The sequence below is a fragment of the Leuciscus leuciscus genome (assembly GCF_965113295.1).
Source record: "Leuciscus leuciscus genome assembly, chromosome: 19".
NCBI classification, from domain to species: domain Eukaryota; kingdom Metazoa; phylum Chordata; class Actinopteri; order Cypriniformes; family Leuciscidae; genus Leuciscus; species Leuciscus leuciscus.
Window position 1 is genome coordinate 3,640,347 of NC_138743.1, and position 27,441 is coordinate 3,667,787.

The following is a 27,441-nucleotide window of genomic DNA, read 5'->3' on the forward strand; positions in this document are numbered from 1 at the left end:
ATCAATCACAGGCCGAGCGCTGGAGGCGGGGGGAGATAATAATGTTATGCTACATTGTGGAAACCATAACTATTTTACTGTGTTTTTTTATTGGCCATTACGTTTCCTAAAGTATGAGAGTGTGAAGATAGAGATGTTTTAAGAGTGTCACTCACTTCAGTGGCAGAACTGCTGTTAGACTGCCATTCATTTTCAGAATGTTCATTTGAGTAAGTCAGTGCCGAACTCTGAATCTTTAACTCGTTTGCATCATCACTCGAACATGTTCTCCGAATTCCTCCATTTTTCCATATATTGAATTGTTTTAGTAATTGACGACGGGCCGTTGAATTATTAGAAAATAATGATAGTTACACTTCGGGTGTGCATTATATTTCAATAATTCAATAACTCAAGACATTTATCAGGTTTTTGTCCTTAAAACGCTCTTGTGTGTGGGACTAATTTCTTACGCATCTCATCCCACGCCTCCATTGCTAGTCATTTCAGAGTTAGTAACAGCGACTTGAGCCACTGATAGCAGACTAATGCAGTTATTAATGCAGTTATGAGAGAGAGAGAGAGAGAGAGAGAGAGAGAGAGAGAGAGATTAAAGCATATTTAAAGCAACACTAAGGAACATTTTTTACCTTATAATAATGTTTCCAAAATCGTATCAGTGGTTCATCAAGTCGTAACAGGGTGAACGGCACTTCTGGATTCGCTTTGCAGCTCTATATCTGCTATAACCACACTATGCCAGGTTGCCAAACCGGGTCTCGTTTCTGTAGTTTGAATGAGACATAAGAAAACTACAAATTTGACTTGCTTTTTACAATAGTCATTATTTCGTTTTTCTTCGTTTCTGATGTCGCAATACATCATACTTTAATGAAATCATGCAACATACTCTACCTAGTCTGTGGACATCGTTCATTCCAGTGCCGGTGCTGGATAAACAGCGAGTGTGTGTGACGGTAGGCTGCGGGCGGAGAAACTATTTACGACACTGGTAATGGACAATTCCGCATCCAACCTGTAGGGCGACCGAAGAGGAAAAGTTCCTTAGTGTTGCTTTAAATGACCTGATTCTGCTAATAGTGAAACTGTAAGTTTATCTGCTTCAAGAACAGCGCCGTTATTACCTCACTAGTGAGAAATGTCATGTAGCTTTTAAGTTGCTAAACCATTTTACTGATAAAATCATCAGAGCAGCGCTGACAACAAGATCTGTGTGAGTGTGTGTCCGTACTGAGTGTGTGTGGGGGAGAGAATAAGTGCATTCTGTTCATAATAAAACATAATTTTGTGGCAAAAAACATGGAAATAGTTTGTCATTTGTATCCTATTGTGTACTATATTTATTTTCTTGGTCAGAGTCGTTGTGGGTTTTGGTTCTTCTGCTGTTGTCGCTGTAAGGACATTTGAAATCACTGAAATCCTGTGGTGAAGTGATATGGAAGTGTAAAGCGGTCAAAATCTGCCTGGAACTACTTTATCTGTGTTTCCCTGAAAATAATGGCACATCTTAGAACATTCGTCAACCAATTAGACTCAAGCATTCAACAGCCCTGTAGTATAAATGTAGATAAATATGTCTGTTTATTGCTATATGGTTTGTTATATTGGTGCATATAAGTATTAAAAAAAAATTTGTGTATATTTAGCAAAAAACAGTGTTAAAAACATTAATTTTACTGCATTTTGCATTAAACACTTTGAATGTATACTTGGCAATAAATCGCCTGTTTAATCTATATCAGAACAAATACATATGTATCGACATATGTGTGTTTCAAAGGCTTTTTCAAATGTTCGGGATCAGTAAGATTTAAAAAGAAAAAGAAAAAAAAAGAATACTTTTATTCAGCAAGGATGCATTCAATTGATCAAAAGTGACACTAAAGACATTTATAATGTTACAAAAGATTCTATTTCAAATAAATGCTGTCCTTTTGAACTTCTATTCATCAACGAAACCTGAAAAAATGATCATAAATGTTTCTTGAGCATCAAATCCTCATATTAGAATGATTTGTGAAGGATCATGTGACACTGAAGACTGGAGTAATGATGCTGAAAATTCAGCTTTGATCACAGGAATAAATTACATTTAACTACATATTCACATAGAAAACAGTTATTTTAAATTGTAAAAATATTTCACAATATTACTGTATTTATTCTTTTTTTCTTTTTTTTTCTTTTTAAAATAAATGCAGCCTTGGTGAACAAAAGAGACTTTTTTCAAAAACATTGGAAAAACTGAACCCAAACGGGTTGAATGGTAGTGTTTTGTTTTAGCCATATAGCTCTGCCCTTCTGCCAAACCATCTATACACATATATTAACGGCATCAGTCTATAGTTCTTCCCGGTCTCTGAGTTGTGGTCCTCTAAACACATGTGGCGTGTGCTGGCGATCAGCGCGTCAGACTTCATTGCAGTAATTGGCCTGACTACAGGGGACGCGAGCTTGAAATATTTTCTTTGCGGGATATATGTGATTTAGACTGCCAGGTCTTATTTAACGTAAAAAGACACAATTTAAATGGTTTCTCTGCGTTTGTTCTTTGAGGAATTTAAGCTTGATCCACTTTGAGTAATTCTCAGCAGATTTGACAGCTGGTGTTTAATATCTGTGACTACAAACATAAGAAATGCGACTCAAAGTCTGTAAATATGATTACAGGTCATGATTATTATGGAAACTCTGTTAGTTTAGTCATATTTATTTTAAGTTTTTTTTTTTTTCCTGTCAAATGCTAATGATGTGCCTTGCCTCTGTAATGTAGACCACATGCTTCATGCCGTAAACATCTGCAAATGAATGTTGGATGCAGTTGTGAAGAAGGAAATGGGTACCTAGGAAGAATGCATTAATGTAGTCTTGGATGAATGACAAGAACTGACGTATGAATGTAGTTTGTTTAAGTTGCTAAGTCGAGCGTTACGGTTTGTGCTACTTCGTGAGTGTCATGCACTGAAGATAATGTGTAGTTTGAACGTTGAAACCATTTTCACTCAGAAATTGCTAGTAATTTTCACAGATAATAAACGGCAAGTATTAAACATGAATCCATGAATATAGTGAATCTATTAATCAAAGATTCCTGAAAAACAAAATGTATCGCAGTTTCCTCAAAAATATGACTGTTTTCAACATCGATAATAATCATAAATGCTTCTTGAGCATCAAATCATCATATTATACTGATTTCTGAAGGGTCATGTGACACTGAAGACTGGAGTAATGATGCTGTAAATTCAGCTTTGATCACAGGAATAAATTACATTTTATTACATATTCACATAGAAAAATGTTATTTTAAATTGTAATAATATTTCATAATTCTGACTGTATTTTTGATCAAATAAATGCAGCCTTTGTGAGCAGAAATGTGTGACACATTTAATTAAACGTGAAATTTAGAAAGACTGAAATAATGTTTTCTTTAAAAATTTACTCCAATAATCAAATTTTTTTTTTACAGTGTGTGTTGTTGAGAATGTCTGTTCATATATATGTGATCATTTTTAATGTTATCGGTATCGGCCTGATAAGAATATTTGGCCGATATAATAAAGCCGATAAATAATGTATTATCTCCTCCAGCTGAGACACTTCAGATGTGCTCTGTTCAACATCATGGGTTTAAATTGCTTAAAATATGATTGAAATCAATATAATAAAGGAAAATAGAGTTCAGTGCAACATATGCAAGTCTGTCATATCGATAGACTGAACACGTAATACACATGGCGTGACATTACCGTTTTCACAAATTTGCATTTCTGTAGTTTTACACAGAGACGATAACGGTATCATTTTCAAAAACTTGCACTTTAAAACCCATTTTAAAAAGTTTCCGTTTTCAGGCCCATGTCCTGCTGTTGTCGTGTAAATAAATGGCCGAAACGCCATTTTTAGTTGAAAGCTGTGTTTTGTAAACAGCCCCTTATATTCCTCTTTGAACATATTTGTCTATGAACATGTAAATTATTCTCTTTTTTATATTTCATGCATGAAGACATGATGTTTGTGCGTTCATCGGTTGGTTTGTGGGAAATCTCCTGTCGCATGTTTTTAGGTTTCTGTAATCTTCACTTTGACCCTGTGAAGCCCATTAGCGGCTCAGGAGAGGGCAGAAGGGCCCTGACCCGCTTCGGCCCTTGCAGGAGAGCTGCCATTATAATGCAAGAGTCTTGAAGTGGCATTTGAAAACCCCGGGAGGTGTGCAACACTTTTCCCCCCTTTTCCTTCCAATTAAACTCATTTTTGCTCCCAACAAGAGGCCTGTATTAGTGAAGACTTCATTCGCACAATTGTTTTTACAGAAAAGTGCTGTTAAATGAAGTTTGGCACTGTGAAAGTATACTATAGAAGAATACAGTACATAAATATTGAAATATCACTGCCGTTCAGACGTTTGGGGTCAGTAAGATTTTTTTTTTTTTTTTAAGAAAGGAATACTTTTATTCAACAAGGACACATTAAATTGAGCAAAAGTTACAGTAAAGACATTTATAATGTTACAAAGATTTCAAATAAATGCTGTTTTTTTCAACTTTCTATTCATCAAAGAAGCCTGAAAAAAATATATAATTTTTTTTTTTACATAATCCTGTATTTTACCGTAATGCAAAAAAAAAATCTCATTCTCATTATTGTAATATTGTAAAGATATGATCTAAATTTGCTCATTTACACCATCATGGTACTATTTGTTTTCTTTTATTCTAATTTAAGAAAGACAGAAAGCATTTTAATGCTGTGATGAGAATCTAATGTGAACCTCCTTTGAGAATAATAGTAATTAATTAAAAATGTTTTTAAATGTCATTAAAAAAATATCAAGTCAATTCACCTTTATTTATATACTCTTTGAAATAATTTTCACTCAGAATTTTTGGTAATTTTTTCAAATAATTATAAAGAAACGGCGGCAAGTGACACAATGAATAAAAGGGTTATGAATTTTGAACGGCTTGTAACGAAACTTAAAAACAAGACCAGGTTGTCTATGAAAGCCAGATTTTTATGACTCGGGTCGTTTTTGCCGGGAAAATCAAACGGATGTAATGTTTACGTGCGATGAAATGAATGTTAATACAGTGTTCAGGATAAATATGCTGGAGTCGTTCTGTACTGTAATGTCAATGTGTCATGCAAAGAAAAAGGATTGATTTAAACTACAGTCTCACATAGTCAGCTCTATATAGTCTCAAATATGCTTAATATTCAAACTATCATAACAGTGTAATTTTATTAACCTCATCTGTCTACATGATACCGGTGAATATTCATCATCTAAACGTCGCTGTCAGCAGTGGACGGCGTCTGGATGTTCGTTAATAGTAAATCACTGCAGCATTTCCAACTTCTTTCTACTTCTAAGCAAAGAATGAAAAAGAACTTTGGCTTGAGAATATCAGGGTCGTGAATCATGTTCATTCTCGCACGAGCTGTTTAAAGCCCCACTGAAGTGCCTTGAAACGCACAGCATTATTCAATGTGTTGACGTAATTTCCACTGATACAGGAAACAGGGCGGGGCATACCGATAAGCTCCTCCCCCTTTTAAAAATAGCCAATAGCGTTTCGTTTACATCACATCTCATATCATCCAGATCCTTACGACAGACTAATAGATTCCCCCTTTAGATTTAATATGAAACTGTTAGCAAACCAGAGAACGTGATCATGCTGAGGATGTGTAGTCTGAAGAGTGTGTAAGTTATGTTGGTTCATGACACCGGTGTTTTCTCTTCTGCTCATCAGTGCTGTTTCTAATGCGGAGTCTGTCTAACCGTTTCTCCTCATCATCTCATATCGCTTTAAAATACAGCAATCTGTGCAGAATTCAAACGTGTCCGATACGTTTTCTGGTCTTCAGCGACTCGATCACATGATCCGCTCTGTGTATCTTGTCTCTGGACCGGAGCTGTGGCGGTTCGAGCATATTTACACTGTCTGAATCGTTCCCTATCCCCTATATAGTGCACTATGTGCCATTCATCATGTAGAAAACAGTACATGTGTGAACAAGTGACCAATTTCATCCGCAGCTTCAGCGTCTATTTATAATGTAGGGGGCGGAGCTTCAGATTCTAGAGCGCATTTGATTGGACAGAAAATCTGATGGATGAAGTCTGAGTGATGTCATCAAAATCATTGATCCTTATTGGCGGAAGTGAGAGACTAAGTTTTGAATGCTTGTATTTTGTCATTGTTTTGGAGCACACTAGCTTATAGACAACAGTAAGGCTAACATATTCACACTAAAAGACAAAAAAACTTCAATATTGATTTCATGTGGACTTTAAAGGTGAGCCTCTCGCAGCTGCAGGAAGACGAGACGAGAGGATTGGTCATGGAGGAGAGCTCGTCTCCTGGTGTCAGACAGCTGTGTTTTAGGCGCAGTCGTAGATTACAAACAGCAGTTTCTGCGAGCTAGCGTTTCTGTGCGAGGACGAGCTTTGATCATCCGCTGTTGTTAAACTTCACCATCGCCCTGGCGTCAGATAAAACTCCTGATTACTGTCTTAATGACAGGGTCGGAGTCCGATAGAGATCCCATGATGCTCAGCTTTCAGTGTTTGTTGTTTATGCCAATAATAACTCCAGCGGCTTAAAGTACGTAGTTAAATGTTTGAGTTAAAAGATGTTGCATCAGTGTTAGTGCTGGGCGATATAAAGCTTTTCTTGATCACAGAGCGCTTGCAGTTTTCCACACTGGCTTTTACTAAATGAGTGATAGTTATTTTATTATGTATACAATTGTGGGGTCGGTACGATTTTTTACAAATGTTTTTGAAAGTCTGTTATGCTCACCAAGGCTGTGAAAATACAGCAAAAAATGTGGAAATATTATTATAATTTAAAATCGCTGTTTTCTATGTGAATATATGTTAAACTGTAATTTATTCCTGTGATCAAAGCTGTATTTTCAGCATCATTACTCCAGTCTTCAGTGTCACATGATCCTTCAGAAATCATTATAATATGTCGATTTGATGCTCGAGAAACATTTATGATTATTATCAATGTTGAAACAAGCGTCTTATTTTGTGGGAATCGTGAGACTTTTTATTTCTCAGGATTCTTTGAAGAATAGAAAGGTGAAACGAACAGCATTTACTTGAAATAGAAATATTTTAATATTATAAATGTCGTATATTTTTATATATTTTTGAATTCTGGGCAACGATTCATCGCATCCAAAATAAAAGTTTGTGTTTGCATAATATATATGTGTGTGTACTGTGTATAATTATATTGTATATATAAATACACACACACACACACATGCATTGTATATATTTAAGTAAAATGTGTTGTTCATATATATAATATTTATATTTATATATAATATCAATTATGTATAAATATATACAGTATATACATGCAAAAAATTCTTAGATATATACATGCATATTTGTGTATTTATACATACAAAATAATTATACACAGTACACACACATTTATATTATGTAAACACCAAATTTTTTGGGGGATGCGATAAATCATGATTAATCGTTCCCAGCACTACTTTTTAAAAATATTTTATATTTTTTATAAATGCAACATGGAGACGTTTGAGTGTTTTTTTGAGTTTTGTTTCTATCCACCGAATCCCTCACAGTCTTGATCGATGGAGGTTTGCTCAAGCTGTTTTCAAAGAGTTTCTTACTGAAAGGAGTCAAAGCTTTCCACTAATTGAAAGAGTGTAAGTGATGGTTGAAGATGCCGAGATCTCCGGTTTTGGTCCCAGGAAAGCGATCGAAGGCCTTTGACCTCTCGCCACAAAGAGGGTCTTCTCATCCTAACATCCTAAGCTGGGAAGAGCAAATATTTAGCAGCCTCACAACAATGACAGACTGGGAAAAGTGGATGGCTAAGTGTGTTTCATTCTTCAAGACCTCTAAGCTCTTCAGAATGGGGTGAAAAAAAAAAGTGCTAAGAGTAATTATTGAGGTTTCCTCTGTGCTGGATTTGCTTTAATAGCCAGTGGCATTATTATGGCGGTAGATTTATTTTTTTTACTTTATTGAAAAAGTGTGTTGGGTTCCTCCTATAAATCTCTGAGGTGGATATTCGCTCAGCGCTGTTTGGGAAACTACTTAAAGCCACGAAATATTGGCTGTTTCTCCCTCCCGTCTCAGACGTTAACACTGGCTTGATTGTCTGACACACTGGTACCGTTTTTATGGCTCTAGTTCTGCTTTCAAAGCGTCCCTTTCCGTGTCGTCCACCCGTTTTATGCCACGTTAATTACTTGTTTTGTTCAAATATGCAATTGTGCATCAAAAGACTGGCCATCTGACAGCAGCAGGAAGTCTTTAAAATGAGCAAAGCTCATTCATTTGGGTCAACAGGGTGATTTATTGAATCTTAGTAAGTTATTGCTGCATGAACTTCATTGGTACGGCAGGATGGTTTGTCATTATAATATAACAAATCCAGCTTTCTTTAGGGTACAGCAGTCGGGTTCAGGATGCAAACAGGTTTTTTTGAACACACTTTTTTGTTCAAAAGTTTGGGGTACAGTAAAAATACAGTAAAATTGTGAAATATTATTACAATTTAAAAGAACTGTTTTCTGCGTGAATATTTTGCAAAATGTAATTTATATCCTGTGATCAAAGCTGAATTTTCAGCATCATTACTCCAGTCTTCAGTGTCACATGATCCTTCAGAAATCATTCTAATATGATGATTTGATGCTCGAGAAACATTTCTGATTATTATCAATGTTAAAAACAGTCGTATTTCTGTGGAAATCGTGATGCATTTTATTTTTCAGGATTCTTTGATGAATGGAAAGTTCAAAAGGACAGCATTTATTTGAAATATAATCTTTTGTAACATTATAAATGTCTTTACTGTCACTTTGATCAGTTTAATGAATCATTACTGAATATAAGTTCTTACTGACCGTCTTTAGTTTAAGTTGAAGTACTAAATTAAACTAAAACGAACAATTTATTTTATAAATACTATATAGACTCTCTAAAAACGGGATTACTTCATGCAATATTTGTATCCTTATTTCATCAGTTCACATTATTCAAAGTAATTTAATTTATCAAAAAACTTGACCCATTTTCCTTTCAATTCAATCAATTCCTAATTGATAAACAGTCCCACCCTGCATTTTCTAGTTTAATATCTTGTTTCTCTCATTAGATTACTGAACTAAAATGAACATGCTTCAGATTGGTTGCATCCTAAATCGCATACTCTCTTGAATAAGTAATTACTTAATGACCACTAAAAAAGTATGTTCTATCTAGTATGAGTGTGTGTAGTATGAATGAAATCTGGATGTACTAAATCGCCGTGATGTCACTGTCATGTGACCTACCAGTGTCCGTTGCATCGCTTCACTGCCGTACATAAATCCTCTCCCGTGGCCTCATGGGATAGTAAAGTGTCCATCATATGCACTTCGGAATCTCGCTGGAAGTAATAGGTCATCCGGGGACTTTTCGCCTACTCTTATATGAGTACTGTGTAGAGATGTACCAATATGAACATTTTGGCCGATAACCGATAATTCTTTATATTTGAAAGCCGATAACCGCCGATAACTTCCATTAACCGATAATTCTTTATATTTGAAAGCCGATAACCGATAATTCTTTATATTTGAAAGCCGATAACCGCCGATAACTTCCATTAACCGATAATTCTTTATATTTGAAAGCCGATAACCGATAATTCTTTATATTTGAAAGCCGATAACCGCCGATAACTTCCAATAACCGATAATTCTTTATATTTGAAAGCCGATAACCGCCGATAACCGATAATTCTTTATATTTGAAAGCCGATAACCGCCGATAACCGATAATTCTTTGTATTTGAAAGCCGATAACCGCCGATAACCGATAATTCTTTATATTTGAATGCCGATAACTTCCAATAAACGATAATTCTTTATATTTGAAAGCTGATAACTGCTGATAACCGATAATTCTTTATATTTGAAAGCCGATAACCGATATATTGGCCAATAAATCTAAATCCCCCCAAAAAAAAAAAAAAATGAGAGCCTGATTACAAAAACAAAAGTCTCATCATTAAAGGCCACGTCTCAAACACATGAATGTAGCCAATATGACAGACTTGCAATAAATATGACAGACTTGCAGTTCCCACGACTTTATATGGCCGCGGTAAAACTAAGTGAACCGAACATGTCCCCTCCCGGTCACCGTATTTTTTCTTTTTTGAAGTAATTTCAATCATATTTCAAGCAATTCAAATCCATCATGTTGAACAGTGCACATCTGAAGTGTCTCAGCTGAAGAATATAATCTATTATTTATCGGCTTTAATAATGATTACATAAAAAATGTTCATATATCGGCCGATACCGATACGGTGGCCGATATATCGTGCATCCCTAGTACTGTGAATTCAGACATACTTTAGTCACATATTGTTTTTCAGCTACTGTATAGTCGGGAAGTGTGTGATTTTGGATGCAGTCACAGTGTCCTAAGAGTTTTCGCACATTTCTATGACACCACACTGAGAATACAGAGAGTTTGCCGGATGATATAAGTTTAGCTGTTGAGTTCTGGAAAATCAGTTTGTGCAGGAGTCAGGATTTTTCCTATTTCTCAACATCACAGTTTTTTTCTTTCTTCCTGGGAAAGGCGCAGTGAGGTTTGCTCCTGTCAGACCTGCTCCTGATGTCATTGATGTTAATATGTTTTGAGCTCATTTAGCGGATGAAGGATTAATCGCAGGCCCCGGCAGGCTCAGGGTGGAGAACGTGTTGTCGTCGACTAGTCATTTTTACAGCGAGTTCAGTTCAGAGATCTTCTCGCACACGCTTGTATAATCACCTAATAAATCCAAGTATGGCAAGAGTGTATGTGTTTCTCGGGTTTAGGGTCTTGGATATCAATATTTAGCTGCCAAAAGCACTACACACACCCTGTTTATTGTGAAAATCAGTGTTTTGGAAGGACCTTCGTCTGTTCATACAAACAGAGAGGAAGATTATATGATTAATCATTAAAAGATTGCGATCTCAGTTCAAACACAAGCGATCTTATTCCTAAATGACAACGATTCGGCTCTGTCTATTGTCATGTATATTGTATTGTGTGTATTGTCATTGTCCGCCTCACAAACAGTCATTTCAACCGCACAATGTCATTATTTCTGTCTAACAATAATTCACATTATCATAGAAGTACTGAGATAGAGGCTTATAGTTCGGATAGAAACACTGATGTCTACATAGCATAGTAAAAAAATAGGTAAATCACCTTTTGAAAGTAACTTGACGCTTCATATATATAGATTGTATCATTACATCGTTACACCAGTAGGTGGCGACAAGTGACTGTTAAAAATGTGTTTATCACTGAATCATTCATTAAAGAGATTTGTTCAAAAACGCTTCAGTAATGAAATGAGTGAGTCATTGAATCATTCACTCAATTCATTTAAAAACAAATGATTCAAATCAACTAAATATTTTTTTTTAAACAGCAGCAATTAACATTCCATCTGAACCTCTATTCAATTCTACGTTTTTTTTTTTTTTTTTTTTTGTCGTGGGAGAATCATGATCTCTGTTTGAAAAAAATAAAATAAATCATGATTCTCAATTTATCCAGAATTGTGCAGCTCTACGCGGAAAGCGAGACAACATATGTGACGCTGGATCACTAAACCAGTCACATGTCACACGGGTATATTTGTGGCAATAACCAACAATACATTGTACGGGTCAAAATTATCGATTTTTCTTTTATGCCAAAAATCATTAGGATATTAAGTAAAGATCATGTTCCATGAAGATATTTTGTAAATTTCCTACCTTAAATATATATAACATTTATTTTTGTGAGTGAATGCTGCACAATCATGAACATAAATGAACAACTTTAAAGGAGATTTTCTCAATGTTTTGATTTTTTTGCACCGTCAGATTCCAGATTTTCAATAGTTGTATCTCGGCCAAATATTGTCATATCCTAACAAACCACACATCAATGGAAAGCTTATTTATTCAGCTTTCATATGATGTATAAATCTCAACAACAACAAAAAATATTGACCCATGTGACCATTCTTTTGGTCACATATTTTAACAGTATACATATAGATACAAAACAATTGTTTTTACTTTTCTTTTGTGTGATATGCTGTATTTTTGTCTTGCATATAAGCATTAAGTAAACCGCTATGAGGGCATCTGTCCGTTCTGTCCTGTACTGACACCTGATCTGTTCTTTTGAGTTACCCAGTGTTAAACATACATATGCACCCGGATTTCCCATTTCCTAGCCACTATTACTGTACGAGCATGTCATCTGTATCACTTTTCTTATAATTATTTGTCGTTAAATAGAGGAGGAAGTGAAGGCAAGACCCTGGGAACCCTCTAAACCACATCAGAAAATCAGACTTGTGTGTTTTAAATATTGAAACAATGACACACACTCTGTGCTGGAAACATGAGTGTGGCAGACAAGAGTGCACACATGTTTGTATTTATAGGACACGTTTGTCAAAGCACACATTAATCATTCGGCCTGCTCGTGGTCCGTCTGTCTGCTGGTACCCTGATGCTACGCTTCAGACCACAATCCTCAACAAAGATGTTTCTGTTTTGCACACTTGACAATTGTTGCAATGCCATTTTCGTGCACTCTAATCTAATGCAAAATGCCTCGTTAATTAGCTGGACTAACAATTTTCTTTTAATAATGTGCACTGATGAATTAAAGGCCTGAGAACGATTACTATATTGGCGTCCACACCAGTGAACAATATCGTGTAATATTAGGGGTGTAACGATTCCTCATGTCACGATTCGATACTGAACTTACGATACGATACTATTGCGATACTCCAAGACACATGGTAAAAGGTTAACAGAAAATGAACTTTTTATTAAAAATGCTAAATTTGGTTTTGTATTTTGGGTGTAAATGAATAGACTTGGACTTGGTGCTGGAAACCCAAAGCACAGGACAATAGAGACACCAGAATAACAATATTCATGATTCTGAAGCTGAAAATACAGAATTATTTTAGATAAATATGCTTGCACTCTTTCACTGACTAGATATATTTCAAATAATGTACCACTTTTTACTGGAAACAGACATTTGGCATCATCAGGACACAAATATTCCCTCATTGCATTATTATACATTATATTCAACATTATATATAGTAGTTTAATGTAGTACTGACACTAAAACTCTGATTTAAACTTAATTTTTTTCATGCACAGTCATTTTCATTTTGGGTGAATTATACACAATACATATTGTTGTATTTTTGAATTGCTATATATTTTTTACACAATATATTGTTACACCCCTATATAATATATTTTGGAGATTTAACTTTCCCTTCTTGACTGTAAAAAAAAATTTTTTTTTGAAGTTGTAAATAAAGCAAAGATTACTGGAGTACGTTTTTTTTTGTTTGTTTTTTGAGAAAATACTATTTCAGTCTTTCTTCTGCAAAAGATGTTTAATTCAATGCGTTACTTGACATTTCTTTAATTATTTGTGAAAATAGTTTCAAAGGAAATCCTGCAATAATTCATTATTCCAGCGGGACACGAATATCCTGCCGCTCTTTTCCTGCATTGTCAGCATGCTTGTAAGATAACAAATATGCAATAATAAATCTCATTTTAATCTACTTTCCCCCAGAAGGACTGTTTTTTAAGGGTGACTTGGAGCAGGAAAGTGAGGATTACGAAGCACTTTATTATCAGCAATACATTAAAACATACTGTTATTTAAAGATAATTGAGAACATCAGCGTCTGACACTACCGTTTCAAAAGTTTAGGGTCATTTTTTAAAAGAAATTAATACTTTTAATCATCAAGCATGCATTAAATTAATCAAGAGTGACATTTGTAATGTTACAAAGGTTTTCTATTTCAAGTAAATGCTGTTGTTTTGAACTTTCCATTCATCAAAGAATCCTGGAAAATAAAATGTATGATGGTTTTCACAAAAATATGACATTGATAATAATCAGAAATGTTTCTTGATCATCAAATCATCATATTAGAAAGATTTCTGAAGGATCATGTGACACTGAAGACTGGAGTAATGATGCTGAAAATACAGCTTTCATCACAGGAATAAATTACAGCTTACAATATATTCGCATTGAAAACCGTATTAATATTTCACAATTTTACTGTTTTTAACTGTATTTTCGATCAAATAAACGCAGCCTTGGTGAGCAGAAGAGACTTCTTTCAAAAAAATAATTATTCCATAATTAGTAATGATAGAATTGAACTTGATAAAATTTTAATGATAAATAAATGATAAATAAAAAATTTATTACACACATTTATATGTAAATACAAATGTTTATTTTGGATGAGATTAATCATTTGCCCAGCACTAATTTTAACATATATTATTCACATAGAAAACACTCATTTTAAATAGTACAAATATTTTACTGTTTTTACTGCAATTGATCATAAAACTTAGTTTGAAGTTTTCCGCATACAGTTATGCAACGATTCAAATGTGACTATAGATTAAAATCTGATAAGCTTGAGTAACTTCAGCTAGTCTGGAGATGAATACATATACAATATATGAAACTCAACACCGAGGCAATGAAGGGTGTGTGTGAGATGGAGATCTGTAATGATATACAAGCAGATTTTTTGTGTGTGTGTGTGTGTGTGTGTGTGTGTGTGTGTGTGTGTGTGTGTGTGTGTGTGTGTGTGTGTGTGTGTGTGTGTGTGTGTGTGTGTGTGTGTGTGTGTGTGTGTGTGTGTGTGTGTGTGTGTGTGTGTGTGTGTGTGTGTGTGTGTGTGTGTGTGTGTGTGTGTGTGTTGTTGTGTTATTTTCTCATTTTTAATGTGGCCAGCAGGTGTTGGTTCACGATTCTCATTGGAAACATGACACAGGCATGAAGCCAGCAGTCTTTCCCCAGCCGAGCGCTGTTAGTATGGGCCTGTTCATTAAAATCAGACCCAGCACACACACACACACACACACACACACAGTTTCCTGGAGCCGCTGAGTGAAATCATGCAGGGTGAGGTGATTCGGTTTGTGTTGGCATGAGAGCGGAACGAGACACAGTCCAGGCTGCAGTGTTGCGGGTGTAACCGCGTGGCAACAGCTGAAATTTATTATGCACTTATTATATTTTTGTAGGTTTTGTGGTCATTTATCACAAATGTACTCATAATTTTTTAAGATGTTTTTTTTGTGTGCGCTGTTGGCTTTCACAAATGTTTGTGTTAAATTTTCATCAGTTTGGGATTTATGATTTAATTCCGCTGTGTGGAATCAGCTTTGATAAAAGCGTGTGTGATATTGGTGTTAACGCCAGATCAGAGTTTCTACATGCATTTACAGTAATGCTCACGGCGTCCCTAAAAGGACAAATTAATGTGTAGAATTATTTTAATTTTTTTTTGTGTGTGTTTAATTTGTCCATTTAGGGACTATTTTTTAAAAAGTTATTCTTCATTGATGTAATTCCTTTTAATTCAAAAAGTCCTTGTATTTTTAAAGGTTTAGCCGTTTTAAATGGTCATGAACAGTAGTTTGATACACTCACCGGCCACTTTATTAGGAACACTTGCTAGTTCCGGTTTGGACTCTTTTTGCCTTCAGAACTGCCTTAAAGGAGACACATGCTTTTAAATCGTTCCTTTTTACATATAAATCATACATTTGTAGTCTATATAAAGCGGAACTGCAATGCTTGGGTCTGAATTCCTCATTATTATAGCTCCACAGGCCCCTTTTCTACCCCTTTTCTGATGTGCGTCTGAGAGCAACTCGTTTTGGTGCTGTCTCTTTAAATGCAAATGAGACACTTCATACCCCGCCCCCTCTCCACGTTGCAGAGGTGACACTCGGTTCAACTCCACCCCGTTCGGCCATTTTTGTAGTTTGATAGCAGATATACGATTATCTAGCGGCACAGAAACGTTTTATTCACACGTTATTAACAAAATGTCAACAACAGAAGACTTGTCCATCCAGCCTTACATGTTCGAGCCAGAGTCGGAGCTGGAGCGAGATGAAAATGAAGACGACGAACCTGCAGAACAACGTCTTCATATGGATGTATCGCAATGGTGTGTTACTGTATTTAACGTTACACATGAAACTTTGGTCTTCCGACCTTTTACCACCGTGTCGATTTATTTTGATTAATATGTGCGAGGGAGAGAGAGCAAGACAGCGTCTAGTTTGGAGACGGGGAAGTCTTGTTTACACTTTCGCCTGGCTCCGAAGAGAGAGAGTGCGCGGGCGCGACCGGGTCTCTCTCTCTCTCTCTCTCTCTCTCTCTCTCTCTCTTTACTCGTTCTTTCAGTTAAACATGCGCCCTGTCACAAGCGCGGCAGTTCATCTACATTAGACGGTGTAATGAAGCGTGTGGGTTACTACATCCAACAACCGAACATTTTAACTTACCCTCTCGTAACTTCTGCATCCTTTAGCTTGGACTACAAAATTGCAGCGAGAAATAAAAATGGCGGATTGCTGGAAGTGTTGGGCCGGAAGTCGATGTCCTTATTTGGCAGTTCCGCTGCAAATACTGTGACGTAATAGTTGAAAAAACGTCATAGATGACAGAAAAATCTGAACCGGTTGAAAAATATGACCAAAACAGAATATAAAGATATCAACGAAGCACCTGAAGAGAATACTTTCAACTTTTCTGTACTTCTAAACACTCCAAATATACAACAAAATGCATTTAAGGGCTAAAAAAAAGTGGATTTAGCATGATATGTCCCCTTTAATTCTTCATGTCAGAGATTCAACAAAGTGCTGGAAACATTCCTCAGAGATTTTGCTCCATATTGTCATGATCGCATCACACAGTTTCTGCAGATTTGTCCATAATGGGAATCTCTCGTTCCTCCACATCTCAAATCTGCTCTACTGGACTGAGATCTGGAGACTGTGGATGGACATGATCAGCAACAATACTCAGGTTTAAATGAAGCTCAGTTGGTACTGAAGTGTGTAAAGAAACACACATTACAGCATCAGCACCTGAACCGCTGATACAAGACAGGATCATCCATGCTTTCATGTTGTTTTCACCAAATTCTGACCCGAACATCTGAATGACAGCAGAACTCCAGACTCATCAGACCAGGCAACGTTTCTCCAATCTTCTATAGTCCAGTTTTAGTGAGTCTGTGTGAATTACAGGTGAAACTCGCAAAATTTTTATATCGTGCAAAAGTTTGTGTATTTCAGTAATTCAAATTAAAAGGTGAAACTAATATATTTAGTATATATATCTATATACATATGCATGATTATACTTTTCAGAGGGCCAACATTTCTGTATTTAAAATCCTTTTTTTGTGTGTGTTGATTTCATGTAATATTCTCTAATATTCTGAGATTTTGAATGTGGAGTTTTCATAAGCTGTAAGCCATAATCATCAAAAATATAACTGTGGCACTATATTCAAATTTGTCGAGTTTCACTTGTACAGCCTCAGTTTTCTGTTCTCTGCTGACAGGAGTGACACCGGTGTGTTTCAGTGGATAGTTTCTCTTTTTCGGATCATTCTCCGTAAACCCTAGAGATTATTGTGTGTGAAAATCCCAGTAGATCAGCAGTTTCTGAAACACTCAGACCAGCAACAAACATGCCACAATCAAAGTCACGTAAATCACTTTCTTCCTCCTTCTGATGCTCAGTTTGAACGTCTTGATCATTTCTACATGCCTAAATGCTTTGAGTTGCTGCCGTGTGATTGGCTGATGAGATCACATCAAATGTTTTGGGGTCCGTAAGATTAATACTTTAATTCAGCAAGGATGCATTACATTGATTAAAAGTGACATTTATAATGTTGCATAAAGTTTCTGTTTTAAGTAAATCTATTTCATAAAAAAATCCTGAGAAATAAAATGTATCACAGTTTCCACAGAGATGCAGCACGACTGTTTTCAACATTGATAATAATAATCATAAATGTTTCTTGAGCAGCAAAATAAAACAAAAATCCTGCTAATACAGTCAGACTGCTGTTTCTTTTCATTTTGGCCTTGAGACATCGTGGCCCCTGATCCTCCTCGCTCTGGAATCTGAGGCCCCTAGAGAAATTTGACATCCACACTCCAAAGAGTGTGTGTGAGTCCAGAAGAAGTGTGTGACAGACGCACTCCTCCTCCTCCTCCTCCTCCTCCTCCTCCTCCTCCTCCTCCTCCTCCTCCTCCTCCTCGCTGTTTGCTGAGCCGCCGCCAGATCTCAGACTGACTCTGATGGCCGGCGCTGCGTTTGGGACGTTCCTCAAAGGAAGAGCCGAACAAACGCTGAAGTAGACGGACTCTCTGATCTCTCATCTTTCTCTCTATCAGTCTGTCTGTCTGTCTGTCTGTCTATCTCTCTCTCTCTCTATCTATCTGTCTGTCTGCCTGTCTATCTCTCTATCTGTCTGTCTGTCTGTCTGTCTGTCTATCTCTCTCTCTCTCTCTATCTATCTGTCTGTCTGCCTGTCTATCTCTCTATCTGTCTGTCTGTCTATCTATCTGTCTGCCTGTCTATCTCTCTGTCTGTCTATCTCTCTGTCTATCTCTCTATCTATCTATCTGTCTGTCTGTCTGTCTATCTATCTATCTGTCTGTCTGTCTGTCTATCTCTCTGTCTATCTCTCTATCTATCTATCTGTCTGTCTGTCCGTCTATCTCTCTCTCTCTCTATCTATCTGTCTGTCTGCCTGTCTATCTCTCTATCTGTCTGTCTGTCTGTCTGTCTATCTATCTGTCTGCCTGTCTATCTCTCTGTCTGTCTATCTCTCTGTCTATCTCTCTATCTATCTATCTATCTGTCTGTCTGTCTGTCTGTCTGTCTGTCTATCTATCTATCTGTCTGTCTGTCTGTCTATCTCTCTGTCTATCTCTCTATCTATCTATCTGTCTGTCTGTCTATCTCTCTCTCTCTATCTATCTGTCTGTCTGCCTGTCTGTCTGTCTGTCTGTCTGCCTATCTCTCTATCTGTCTGTCTGTCTGTCTGTCTGTCTGCCTGTCTATCTCTCTATCTGTCTGTCTATCTCTCTGTCTGTCTGTCTGTCTGTCTGTCTGTCTATCTATCTGTCTGTCTATCTGTCTGTCTATCTGTCTGTCTATCTGTCTGTCTATCTCTCTATCTTTCCGTCTGTCTGTCTATCTATCTGTCTATCTGTCTGTCTATCTCTCTATCTGTCTGTCTGTCTATCTGTCTGTCTATCTCTCTATCTGTCTGTCTGTCTATCTGTCTGTCTATCTCTCTGTCTGTCTGTCTGTCTGTCTGTCTGTCTATCTATCTGTCTGTCTATCTGTCTGTCTGTCTATCTCTCTATCTGTCTGTCTGTCTGTCTGTCTGTCTATCTATCTGTCTATCTGTCTGTCTATCTCTCTGTCTATCTCTCTCTATCTATCTATCTGTCTGTCTGCCTGTCTATCTATCTGTCTATCTGTCTGTCTGTCGTTCTTTCTATCTATCGTTCTATCATTCTTTCTATTGTTCTTTCATTCTATCTGATAGTCTGTGGTTCTTTCTATCTTTCTGTCTATCTATCTATCTATCCATATTGCGCAAAATGTAGCTAAACGAAATGATCATTTGTCTCACAGAACAGGGTTGTTGCTCTCGTTCGCACCTGAGAGCCGTTGGGCAACACTTGTATGAGGAATGGAACACAGGAACCAGGAACACATGGAATCAGGAACACACTCCTATATTTCATTTCCAGCCAAAAGTCCCATCCCTCCCTGCTTTTATGGATCAACATTTTTGTAGCATAGAATAAAAGGCTGCATATGAATGAACTTGCGCCTGCCGCTGGATGCACTAATGCTTGCTAAACAACAAAGATTAATACAAATGCTTTGAGTAAATTAAACGCTACTGTCAATATACTTTTCTTATTAGATGTCTAAATATTTACTTAAGTCCTCAAGAGTTTCCAACTGTTTCTCTTTGATCTGCTCCATAATTTGGTCAGCATGTATTGATCTTTCTCCAGCGCAGTAAAACACATGTGGGACTCAGAGGGCCGGAGGAACCAGCCAGAACTCACCCGTCCCGTTCAGAGAGGCGTCGGAGAGATTTGGTCCCCTAGAGTTTCGGAAAAACCTCAGACACATAAGAATTCACTGAGAAACTCGGACGATTCGGGGTTCAAGTTCTCGTTGAGAGTTGCAGATTAGGGATGAGCATGAGCACCTATGCACCAGTGCAGGTGTTCCCAAACATCAGTCAAACCCTGTATGTAGAGTTCAGACTACACAATACTTTTGTCTGTTGCGATAGTCACTGTGCCAGATTATGCAATTTTGACTCAGAAACTCGGTCAATTGACCGTTCGCAAAGACCCGCCCCCTTTAGTTACTGTTGCTATGTCCGACAAGCCACGCCTCTCTCACGCCACATCATGTTCTCACGCAGTGAAACACACATGCATAATACTTAACTGATTTGAAACCATCTATATAGGCAGCAAAATGCATGAAATGGCAGAACTGAAACATGCAATAGACGTAATTCCAATCGATTCCAATGTAATATAAGATCAAATATACTGCATAGATCAAACATCCTGGGTATAAAGTCCATCTGCACTTAATGGAATCTATTTTCATCAATACTTTTCCATAGTGAATCAAATATATCTATAGTTGTAATTTCTCTTACATCTTAAATTAGACTAATTGTTTTTCACTGAGCTCATCGCAGTGCATTCTGGGATTGCCTTCTCTGCTGTGGATATATTAAAGTTGCTAAAGTGCTTGTGGAACAGCTTTTGTATTTTGCATTTTTGATGCCTTGAAAGACAGCTTGGAACAGAGCTTTATTCTCACTGATTATTGGTGTATATCTGTGTTTAAAAAGTTATATTTTCCACTTGGAAAAGGTGGTATAAGCCAACTTTCAATATAGACTGACTTAAAAATAAACTGTTTTTGAAATAGAAGGTACTATCCAGGGCTCAGACTACAACATAACACACCCTTCCTCTGTGACCCTCAGCCTTCCGTGATTTTCTTTTCTCTTCCCTTCTTTTTTCCTTCTCTCCCGCTGTGTTGTTGGCTGACCTTGTCAGCTTTGATGAACTGCTGGCGATCGATCGAGGCTTGTCCCGGAGCGCTTTGATTATGGTTGATCCAGTTACAGTGCCCTCTTCTCTTTGAAGCTCAGCTGCTGGTGTTATTCCAGTGGAGCATCTTCACTCAGACCCTCATAGTCCTGCAGCTGAGCATGAACATGTGGAGGAGGGATGGCTGATGTGTGGCGCTCTGTTTCTCTTCATCTGTCTGTCCGTCCATCCATCCGTTCGTTCGTCCATCCATTCATCTTTTTGTTCGTTCTTTCGTCCATCTGTCCGTTCATCAGTCCGTCCGTCCGTCCATCCATCTATCCATCCGTTCATTCGTTCGACCATCCCATCTATCCGTCCGTCCGTCCATCCATCCATCCATCCATCCATCCATCCATCCATCCATCCATCATCCATCCATCCGTTCATTCGTCCATCCATCTATCCATCCATCCGTCTATCAATCTATCCATCCATCAATCTGTCAGTCCGTCCATCCATCCATCTGTCTATCCATCTGTCCATCCATCTATCCATCTGTCTGTCCGTCCGTCCGTCCATCCGTCCATCCATCCATCCTTCCATCTGTCTATCCATCCATCCCATCCATCCATCCATCCATCCGTCTGTCTGTCCATCCATCTATCTATCCATCTATCTATCCATCTATCTATCCATCTATCTATCCATCTATCTATCTATCCATCTATCTATCCATCTATCTATCCATCTATCTATCCATCTATCTATCCATCTATCTATCCATCTATCTATCCATCTATCTATCCATCTATCTATCCATCTATCTATCTATCCATCTATCTATCCATCTATCTATCCATCTATCTATCCATCTATCTATCCATCTATCTATCCATCTATCTATCCATCTATCTATCCATCTATCTATCCATCTATCTATCCATCTATCTATCCATCTATCTATCCATCTATCTATCCATCTATCTATCCATCTATCTATCCATCTATCTATCCATCTATCTATCCATCTATCTATCCATCTATCTATCCATCTATCTATCCATCTATCTATCCATCTATCTATCCATCTATCTATCCATCTATCTATCCATCTATCTATCCATCTATCTATCCATCTATCTATCCATCTATCTATCCATCTATCTATCCATCTATCTATCCATCTATCTATCCATCTATCTATCCATCTATCTATCCATCTATCTATCCATCTATCTATCCATCTATCTATCCATCTATCTATCCATCTATCTATCCATCTATCTATCCATCTATCTATCCATCTATCTATCCATCTATCTATCCATCTATCTATCCATCTATCTATCCATCTATCTATCCATCTATCCATCCATCCATCCATCCATCCATCAATCATAAAATGGGGGATGTGAATGTGAAATATTGTAAATAAATGAAATTGTAGCATCCTTTGTCAACTTTTCAGGCTTGTCTTGGAAACATCAGTTTCAGAAAATCCAACTCCTGTAAAAATCACCACTCACATCCTGAATTTGCAGAACATATATTACTGTTGTCAATTTATATCAGGAACCATTCCAAATATTTTTCATAATATTAAATAATTGTATTTGTTGTAAGCTGCTTTAGGCTATTACAGGCTACATCACCTGAGTTAGTGTGTCTGTGGAACAAATGAAACCCAGTGTTTGTCCCTTAAATGGAGATCTGTGTTGGAGATTTATTTGAAGCTCCGAGGAAAATCTTCATGGTACAGATTTGTGCCTCGTATGTCACATTTACTGCATGTGTTGGACAATACTAGACCGCTTTATTATAATCAATGCAGCTCCTTCGATGATTATAATGCGAGTGCTCTGATTGGCCAACGGACCGCTGACGTCAGGGTCTCCGTCGCTCGCGCTGTAGGCTCTATGGACGGGGACGCGCGGCGTTGTAGTTTGTTTGTGTCGCGACGCGTAGATGGAGTGTTTGAACGCGCTCCGTTGTTCTCAGCAAACGCGTGATATAACTCGCTCCTTTCGAAAGGATTACCGCGTTTTATTGTGATTGAGGAATATTATTCTGTCTCCGCTCATAAAACGGAAACTTCTAAAGCAGAGTTCACGTTTGTTTACGGAGTTTCAGACGCCGTTTGTTTGGATGTTTGTGGCGCAAAAGTTTGTCGAGTCCAGAAGTAAATAACGCGGTTTGGAGACACGGTTTGGGGCTTGAGCTGAAGATAATGCGACTGATAAAGATATCTGAACATAATATATGAAAACATCTTAGCCTGTCTCACCAAAAGGCTCTTTTAAATCAGTTCTGAGTCTGAAAGGAATGGAAACCTGGGATCTGTCCTAATCTCTGTAAGTGACTAGAAAATTGTCTTTTATTTTTGTGTAACCGTTATGATTATCTATCTATCTATCTATCTATCTATCTATCTATCTATCTATCTATCTATCTATCTATCTATCTATCTATCTATCTATCTATCTATCTATCATGAGTTCTCTTGGGTTGTTCTATGAATTACTTTCTTTTAGTTTAATTAAAGGAATGAAAGTGTGGCTTTTTTCAGGTTTCTGCTTGTCCTGCTTTTATCCTGTCAATTATGTTAAAAAGAAAATTATCTACAACTGTCTTGTGCGTGTTTGAGTGTTCAGTATTACTTTTTTTTTTTTTGTTGTGCCTATTCAATGTTGGTCGTCATGATGCAATTATATACAGTATACAGTACCAGTCAAAAGTTTGGAAACAGTACTATTTTTAATGTTTTTAAAGTTTAGAAGTCTCTTATGCTCATCAAGCTTGCATTTATGTGATCAAAAATACAGAAATATTGTAAATGTAATATATTCCTGTGATCAAAGCTGAATTTTCATCATCATTACTCCAGTGTCACATGATCCTTCAGAAATTATATCTATTATGCTGACTTGATACTCAGTTATTATCAGTGTTGGAAACAGTTGTGCTGCTTAATATTTTTTGGGAACCTGTGATACTTTTTTTTTTTTCAGGATTCATAGATAAAAAGAACAGCATTTATTCAAAATAAAAATCTTTTTTAACAATATAAATCTTTACTATCACCCTTTATCAATTTAACACATCCTTGGTGAATGAAAGTATAAAGAAAATTCAAAAAAAGAAAGAAAAAAATGTCCGTTCTTTGAACGGTAGTGTACATTGTTACAAAATATTTCTATGTTGTTCTTCAAAAAAATAATTATTCATAAAATAATCCTGAAAAAAGTATCACAGGTTATAAAAATATTATACATCACAACTCTTTTAAACATTGATAATAAATCAGCATATTATAATGATTTCTGAAGGATCATGTGACACTGAAGACTGGAGTAATGATGCGGAAATTTCAGCTTTGATCACAGGAATAAATAATATTTTAAAGTCTATTAAAATAAGAAAACCATTATTTTTAAGTTTTTCCCAATATTACAGTTTTTTTCTGTATTTTTGATCAAATAAATGCAGGCTTGATGAGCATAAGAGACTTTTCTTTTTTTTTTTTTTACGTAAAAAATAGTAATGTTTCCAAACTTTTGACTGGAATATATATATCATTGCATTACATAACAAAATATCAACACACACTCAGAAAAATGATTTTTTTTTTAAGAATGATAGCAGCACAAATACACATGTATGATTTGGATCGATAAAACAATACATCAAGTGTTAAATGAAGACAGTCAGTTTTGTGTCACTTTGTTGATAGTGAATGTGATGAATTACAGCTGTGATTCCTCACCTGTGTGAACTTGAGGAGAACCGACTTCATACATCACTAAAGTCAGTGAGACTTCAAACACGATGGAAACTGATTCAGATCATTATATTATCTAAGGCAATGGCATTCACACACTCATACGTGTGACTTAAAGGCGCAATGTGTAATATTTTTTATTGAAATATCCAAAAACCACTAGGACAGTGTTATTTATTTTGTTGACTTGTGTAGTTTATCCCAAATGTTTCCAATAATGTTTTAATCCACAGAAATCATACATTTTAACCAGTGTGACGTCACGTGTCATTGCGTCACCTGTCAATGATGTCATTTCCACGTTACCCTCGATTTCCAGTTTTACTTTAACCATAATTAAAGCCGAAAAATGATGTATTATTTCCTCCAGCTGAGACTCTTCAGATGCGCACTGTTCAACATCATGGGTTTGAATTGCTTGAAATATGATTGTAATTACTTAAAAAAGGAAAATTATAATGAGAACACTATATATGATTGTGTGTTTGGGACGTGGCTTTTAATGTTGAGACTATTGTTTTTGCAATCAGGCTCTCAAAACTTTTATTAAATTTGGATTTAGATTTATCGGCCAATATATCGGTTATCGGCTTTCAGAAATAAAGAATTCTTGTTTATCGGTATCGACCAAAACGTTCATTTCAGTAACGTTAATAAAACTTTAATACATTAGATTACCGATGAACGTAATTACTGACTGAGTCCCGGCTGAAAACTCCCATGATTCAACACTCAGTCACGAGCTACGCCATCGAGCTACGCTTTTGTTATTGATTTGAACAAGCGCCCTCTAGTGGACAAACTTAAGTGTCCACATTCTTTTTGAGGATACTGTATATTATGTACATAGAAAAATTTACATTTCTCTCTTGACACATTTTGAGAGATAATCGTTGCTTTAATTTGTCCATCTCCCGTTTGTGTCTAGGCCAGCAGAATATATATTTATTCCTTGAAGGCAGATAATTGTTTACACATTATAACTTTAAAAAGTAAACGAGGCGCAGCAGAAATCGTGGAGGGAAGCACCTTTGAGTACCAACATTTCTGGCATGTTTGTGGACAGGGACACGTTTACTCACTGGAATAGGATTTTTCTTCATCTCTGGTAATATAGCAATCATGTGGAAGCTTGTTTTCCATCATAGAATAAAAAACAAAGGCAATTCTGACTTTATATCTCGCAATTCTGACTTTATATCTCGCAATTCTGACTTTATATCTCGCAATTCTGACTTTATAACACGCAATTCTGACTTTATAACACGCAATTCTGACTTTATAACACGCAATTCTGACTTTATAACACGCAATTCTGACTTTATAACACGCAATTCTGACTTTATAACACGCAATTCTGACTTTATAACTTTATAACACGCAATTCTGACTTTATATCTCGCAATTCTGACTTTATATCTCGCAATTCTGACTTTATATCTCGCAATTCTGACTTTATATCACACAATTCTGACTTTATAACACGCAATTCTGACTTTATAACACGCAATTCTGACTTTATATCTCGCAATTCTGACTTTATAACACGCAATTCTGACTTTATAACACGCAATTCTGACTTTATATCTCGCAATTCTGACTTTATATCACGCAATTCTGACTTTATAACACGCAATTCTGACTTTATAACACGCAATTCTGACTTTATATCTCGCAATTCTGACTTTATATCTCGCAATTCTGACTTTATATCTCGCAATTCTGACTTTATATCTCGCAATTCTGACTTTATATCTCGCAATTCTGACTTTATAACACGCAATTCTGACTTTATATCTCGCAATTCTGACTTTATATCACGCAATTCTGACTTTATAACACGCAATTCTGACTTTATATCTCGCAATTCTGACTTTATATCTCGCAATTCTGACTTTATATCTCGCAATTCTGACTTTATAACATGCAATTCTGACTTTATATCTCGCAATTCTGACTTTATATCACGCAATTCTGACTTTATAACTAGGGATGGGTATCGTTAAGGTTTTAACGGTATTACTACTCTTACCGATACTCCTTATCGATCCGGTACTTTAACGGTATTCTTATCGGTTCTTTTTGTTATATTAAAAAAAGGGGGAAAAATAATTTAGAACATAATTAATATTGCTTTATATTTTGAAATGTAAAATAAATATCTATAGCAAAAGAAAAAGCAATGCTTTAACAAAACAAATAAAACATGTATGTTATGCAGAAGGGTGCAGGCTTTTGTTTTTTATATAGACAGACAGGACGCCAAAAACAAAGTACAAACACATGGTCAAACAAAAAAAAAAGTATACAATAAAACAAATATACAAATTATATACAGATGTAAAGATGTAAAATAGTCAGATGTAAAATAACACTGCATAGTTTATCATAGATAGATTAAAGCTTATATCATTCAAGAGCTGTGACTGATTTTCTCTTTGCCTTTTGTTGTTTGATTCACATTAATGGAGCAATCGTCAGCAGGATTATTAGACTGCTGCCTCTTTAAGACCAAATGCAGATCTAATCATTATTAAGCCTCATATTTTCTCCCAACTATTTACGCCGATTTAAGACATAAACTGTATTTAAGTGAATAAACTGTTTAA

The 27,441-nt window shown here is 36.3% G+C and overlaps 1 protein-coding gene across 2 annotated transcripts in view; it reads left to right on the plus strand.

The window, feature by feature from the left end:
- The window catches only part of disp1 (dispatched homolog 1), a 69,748-nt gene that overhangs the window by 13,217 nt on the left and 29,090 nt on the right, over positions 1 to 27,441 (plus strand). Inside the window, exon 1 of one of the 2 annotated variants that reach the window (XM_082147124.1) lies at positions 22,728 to 23,405. The exons of the other annotated variant lie outside the window; for it this stretch is intronic. The gene's annotated coding sequence lies outside the window, so the exon portion shown is untranslated. Of the gene's footprint in view, positions 1 to 22,727; positions 23,406 to 27,441 lie in introns of those variants that run through there. 2 annotated transcript variants of the gene reach the window in all.